A 6,834-nucleotide genomic window follows, 5' to 3' on the forward strand; every position below is an offset into this window, starting at 1 on the left:
TCTGTCATGATTGCATTCTGGAATCTGCACTGCAGAATCACTGTCATCTAGAAATCGGTTTCAAAGTTTGTTTCCAAGTACAGTATATGGAAAAGCTATGATGCTGTCAGATAGTTAATGACAGTGATGGTAAAATTTGGATCATAATTTCTTGTTGGTGTGAGAGAGCGAGACTGCTTGCCTTATCCATTCAGAAATGCACTAATAATCGCAATATATCAATTGGAGGGCTGATTAGCCTACATTTATGACAATCAGAAAAGGCACCTTTTAAGCAATTTGTTGAAACTTTTTTAAAATTCATTCATGGGATGAAGAAGCCATTGGTTCAACTAGCATTGATTGCTTGGCCGACAATCAAGAGTAAACCACATTGCCCTGGGTCTGGAGTCACTTGTAGTCCAGACCAGGTAAGGGGGCAGCTTCCTTCCCCGAAGGACATTAGTGAACTAGATGGGTTTCTCCCAACAATTGACAATGGTTTGGCCCACCATTAGACCCTTAATTCCAAACTCCTATTGAATTTAAATTCCACTGTCTGCCGTGGCAGGATTTGAACCAGGTATCCGGAACATTACCCAAGTCTCTGCACTAACCGTCCAGTGATAATACCACTAGGCCTTTGCCTTCCCTAACTGAGGTTAATGTCTGACTTTATACAGTGAATAGTATTGAGAGTTGGTTCTAGAAAAGCTACTTTTTTTTTCTACTTAGCATACAGTCTTTCGATCAACCTACTGTGTCTTCACTGCAGTCAAATAGGTTTGAGTCTGTGCTGCAGCATGAAATCCCAGACCATATCCATGGCCTTTGGAATTTCAGCTAGGGAAGCAGGTGGGTGTTCATCAGACTCTTCAGAGCCATTGTGATAATTATCTTCCATTGATAAAATTTTGTTCATTTTACTGATCCATTTACTGAACCCTGGAGGTTCATCCATGTAGTTTTGTTAATCTTTACTGCATGGGTAGTGTCTTGACATTGAAGCAAAATGGCTTCTTGGACATTGTTTCATAAAGTGGTCATTTTTCAGTGCCATCATTTTGGTGCAGACCATCGCAGTGATAAATTCGCAGCTTTGTTTTCCGCCTTTTATATGTTACAGGCTTTAAACCTAGGTTGAACTTTTCAATTACAAGGGGATACAGGTTTAAGATGAGAGGGCAAAAGTTTAAGATGTGCAAGGAAAGTTTTTTACAGAGAGAGTGGTAGGAGCCTGGAATGCACTGCCAGAGGAGATGTTAGAACCAGGCACATTGGCGACATTTAAGAGGCATCTGAATGGTTTCATGATAGCAAGGGGAATGGAAGGATATGGACCAAATAAGGGTAGAAGTTTTTTCTAGTTTAGTCAGGGCATAATGATCAGCATAGGCTTAGAGCGTCAAAGGTCCTGTTTCTATGCTGTATTTCTCCTTTGTTCTAAACATGAAAGGGCAGTTTTGCCCAGTTTCATTTGTGTTATCGAAGTTTTAATTATCATTCAGAATGTGAACGAAAACATTTTTGCAGTCTTTGCTACAGATTTGATTGTGGTTTGGTGCTCCAGTGTGATCCATCTCTACTCTCACTCACTGGTTGGTACAGTTTATATGCCAAGTGTGCGTGAGTTTGGCAAATGCAGAATTACTCCTGCAGAACTTTGACAGCCATGGCAGAACAGAAGACAACAATTTCACTGAAGCAATAAATATAGTGAATGTCATTTTGAATAAACTTGTAGCTTGTGCTGAATTTATTAATATTGGTCCTAGCAGTGAGATTGATTTGTGGTAACTCCTTTTCCGTGAAGGAATATCACAGAACTGTCGACTGGATAAACAGGCCGAGTAGCATCCCCCAAAGTTGTTTTTTGAAGGCAAAGAAAACAAATCCTATTCAAGCACGCTCTGTGTGAGATAAAAAGTACAATCTACTAATTCCAGAGCTGTAACTGCATTCATTTTACTGTTGATTGGTTTGTTGAAGCATTTGCTAATCAGAATTAGAATTGGTTTTATTGTGCAGTGAAACGTTTGCAATGTCACTGCCTATGGCACTACCTTAGCTACAGGATCTCTGGATACAGATACTTAAATATTGTTACAGCATTGAAAGAATAACAAATAAAATCCAGCATAGGAATACAAAGTTTGTAAAAAGCACTGTAATTACAGTCCTTTCCACCAAGTCCATGCCAACAGCTAGCTACCAGACTGCACCGGACTAAGTTGCCAGACTGCTCTCGTCTTCAAAACTCAAGACTTCGCTTCCTTCATGCCAGCTTCTGGCCTGGGACTCTAAGATGACAGGTAGGTTAGAGCTGAAAGGTTTGCATTATTAGGGACTAATGCACATGTAACTCAGGGCGTTTTACATCTCAGCATTTATATATCATGCACTTGAAAAAGCTGCAAATGTTGAAAACTATCATTTGTAAAATGGAAAACAAAGCTTATGTTTGGCTTTGAAAACACAGTGAATGAAGAACAAACAACGAGCGCACCTGTAAGCCCACCAAGCCTGTGCTGATGTGATACCTTCCTTTCTAAACTAAAAACCTTTTTCCTGTATGCAGTCCATATCTCTCTAATTCCTGCCAATTCACATGTCTGTAAAACACCTCTGAAATGTTGCTGTTTTATCTGCCTCCTCCACTGCCTCTGGAAGCATATTCTATGAGCTTATCACCCTCTCCATAAAAACGAAATTTGCCTGTCATGTTTAAAACTTTTATCTTAAACCTATGCCCCCTGGTAATTGGTATTTCTCCCTTGGGAGGGAGACTAACTTCATAACTCCTAGTTTTGTAAATTTCTATCAGGTCATCCATCAACTTCTAACGTTCAAGTGCAAACAAACCATGTTTGCCCAATCTGTCCCCATTGCTATTACCAACCAAACCAGCCAACATTCCAGTAAACAGTTTCTTGTACCTTCTCCAATGCCTCCACATCCCTTTGGTAGTGTGGCACCCACAACATTGCACAATATTCCAAATGTAAATTAACTAAAGTTGTATACAGCTGCAAAATACTTGCAAATTTTTACACTCTATGCCCTGACCAATGAAGGAAAGCTGTTGCTCTGCAGTGTGGATTTGAGTGTGGCAAGGAACTCTGTCCTATTAGCATCTGAGTGGTTGTAGTTGAGTCCACGTATTAGAAGAGCCTTCTCTGTCTGTTAGTGTCCTGTCTAAGAGATTTCTTAACCAAGTATCTGATCTTTGGTAGGTTACTTTGGCTAGTTTTTCTTGTAGGATCGGTCTTCCTTAGCTCTTGTTATTTGTTGACTGATTGTTAAAGGGGCTTTCTAAGTCTGTTGTCCACTCTAGATTGGTTGTGTTTAGGAGTAAGGTTTTTTGGCACATAATTTCCCTGTGGTGTTCGTTGTGTGCATTGTTAATCATTGCCTTCACCATTCTGCGGCTGTTGTGTTCTGCTGTCCTATGTGCATTGTGTTGTTGATGGGAGTTTTGTATCTAACACTGTGTTGTAATACCTGGTTCCTGAGGCATCCATGCAGGAAGTAGAGTTGCTTGCGGGTAACTCACTGTCATTTGGTATAGGTTTCCCATTTCCCAGCCAATTTGAGCGTACTGTGCCCGAAGGTATCTAAAGGTTCTTGAGTAGGTTTTTAGCTCTGGTTGTGGATGCCATGGTTGGTTCACTCACTGAGCTGGTGTGTTAGTTCACAGTCATTTCATTACCCTGCTGGGTGACAACATCAGTGCAGCCTCTGATGAAGCGTTGTTCAGAGACTTGAAAGCATAGGCGTTCCGCAGATCCAACATAGACTATGGATCCAATACGTGGATGACATTTTTGTTGTCATCAAACGGACTAAACAGACTCACTAACATCAAATTCACCAAGGAGGAAAAGAGCAAACAGCTCCCATTTCTGGACGTCCTAGTAGAATGCAGGGCCAATGGGGAATTTCTGACAAAGGTACACAGGCCGTGCATGGATCAAGTTCTGAATTTCAACAGCAAGCGCCCTAACACCCATAAATGGAATTGCATAAAAACACTATTTAAACGAGTGACAACACACCGCTGCAATCCGGAACGAGGCCAAAACAAAGAAGAATACCCCTACCAAGTATTTAAGGACAAAGATTACTCGAACAGCTGGATCTGACTCTGCCTATCACACAAACAACAACAGAAAGAGACAGTATGCCCTGACACACACCACGTTACCATGCATCAAGTACATATCCAAACTGCCCACAAGCCTCCCACGACCATTGGGTATCAGAGTGGCACCGTAAACCTGCATCAACCCTATGCCAATTGCTAACTCGAGCCAAAGACCACTTCCCCTTTGTGGATAGAATCAATGTGATATATAAGATCCCATCCAAAGACTGTGACAAATATTACATTGGACAGACAGTAAGGAAAACTAGCCACAAGAGAGTACATGAGCACCAACTAGTGACAAAAAAAACATGATGAGTACTTCCTCGTCTTCATTCACATGGATAAGGAGAGCCACCTGTTTGATTAGGACAGCATCGGGATGCTAGGACAGGCCAAACCGAGACAAGCACAGGAATTTCTAGAGACTAGGTTCTCCACCAAGAATGCCATCAATACACGTGTAGACCTTATGTACACACCACTGCAATGAAAAACCGGAAACTAGGTAATCAATTCCAATGGACCCCAGCGTTTAAATACCAGACGGGAAAACAGAACACAACTGCGCTTCATCCGAGGCTGCACCACCCCCAGCGCGGTAAAGAAACATCTGCACACTAATGAACCAGCTCAGCGATTGAACCAACCACAGCATATCAGTATTACGTAAAAAACAAAAGAACTGTGTGAATGCTGTAAATCAGGAACAACATAGAACATTACAGCACAGTACAGGCCCTTCGGCCTTCGCTGTTGTGCCGACCTGTCATACCGATCTCAAGCCCATCTAACCTACACTATTCCATGTACGTCCATATGCTAGTCCAATGATGACTTAAATGTACTTAAAGTTGGCGAAAAACAGAGTTTGCTGCAAAAGCTCAGCAGGTCTGGCAATAGCTGTGAAGAGAAAATCCGAGTTAACATTTTGGAGAAGCTTTGGTCAGTTAAGGGCACATCCAGTCTCAGCCTAAAAGTTCGGCTATGATCAGCAACTGGGAATTAGGCTATGACCAATCCTATAGTTGTAGTTCAACCAGTCTGGGGCTAGCAGAAGAGTCAGCGAACTGGTAAAGCCCTGAATTGGAGGAGGATTCTAGGTCAAGTTCAACTTAGGATTTGGGTGTGAAATATTGTGGGGAGGGGGGAACAGTCCCTGCTGTGTTGGACAAATTGAGAAACTGAAGTAGTGTAGGAATGGGACGGGTTGCAGTCAGACAGATGGAATAACAATTGTGAAGGCAGTAATGTGTGTCGATATTTGACATGGCAAATGTAGTAGATCAAGGGCTGAAGTGCAAAATACTCAGTGTCAGGAGAGAGGATTATATGGGCAGCCTGAAAGCAGATGTATGACAGCAACAGCTACGCAAAAAGGATACATGAAGTGGATGGGGGAGATTTTTTAAAATTATGGGATGAGGGTGTCGCTAGCTAGGCCATCATTTATAGTCCACCGTTAATTGCCCCAAGGGCTGAGAGTCGGGAGTCACATGTAAGCCTGACCAGTTAAGGATGGCAGTTTCCTTCCCTAAGGGACATTGGTGAATCAGATGGGTTTTTCCGACAGTCAGCAATGAATTCTTGGTCATCATTAGATTCTTAATTCCAGATATTTATTGAATTCATATTCTACCATCTGCCGTAGTGGAGATTCTAACCCTGGTCCCCTGAACATCATCTGGGTCTCTTGGATTAACAATCTAGCAATAATACCACGAGGCTATTTCCTCTCAAATGACTTATGACTTTTAGAGAGTACACACTGATCTACTGAGCATTGATGGAGTAGAAGGCACCACATTCACGTTCGATTAAAGCAGTTTGCTTTGTCCTGGATGGTGTCAAGCTTTGAGTCATGACAGTGCATTCATCCAGTCTTATGACTTCCATGTGGAGCTGACACACTCAGGCATGTAACCTGGATAGTGTTATCTTTATCTAAATTTCAACTGTGCAAGAAGGATGAGAAATGGCTGTAAGCACACAGTAGGTTGAGTGACAGTTTGTGTGCGTCTGTGGAGGTGAAGTGGATTTGTTTCTGATGTGAGGCCCCTTGAGGGACAAAGGCAATAGTCAGGTGTTAATGTATTAAATGATGACACCCAACTGCCATCAGATTTCTCTCTGCAGATTATACATTGATCAACAAGCACATTATAACTCTTGGCCAGGAGCATGTTCACACCATTGACCATACTAGTTTAATTATCTTGTCACCTCTAGGTGGACTTAAGTGTCACCTACAATCGCCAGTTCAAGCACATTTCAAAGGTCTTATTGCTGCTAATTAATTCAGGTGAACTAAGTTCAAAAAACATGGGTGCTTATATTCAATGCATTGAGTTGGTTGGATGAGGTGGCAGTGAGAATTATGCAGATATAAGCAACAAAATCCGAGATAATTCTAGATAGAGACATTATATTGCTCTTCTTTGAGGCCTCCATGTCATTTAGTATATTGTGACGTATTATGAAGCCTCGTTTGTTTACCAGGAAGTTGTCTTGTTTCTGATATTCCCCCATCTAACAGAAGGTGCCATTATTACTGCCTCACTTCCACAAACACAACGCAGGAGATAGTAGTATACATTAGAAAGGTATCAACAAGCCTAGAAACAAGAAGTTCTACTGCTTGTCACAGAGCTTAAAGAACTAGTATCAAGAAACCCTAACCAAACTAGGGTCAATGGGAATCAATGTAAATT

The sequence above is a fragment of the Stegostoma tigrinum genome, chromosome 15 (genome assembly GCF_030684315.1).
Source record: "Stegostoma tigrinum isolate sSteTig4 chromosome 15, sSteTig4.hap1, whole genome shotgun sequence".
NCBI lineage: Eukaryota > Metazoa > Chordata > Chondrichthyes > Orectolobiformes > Stegostomatidae > Stegostoma > Stegostoma tigrinum.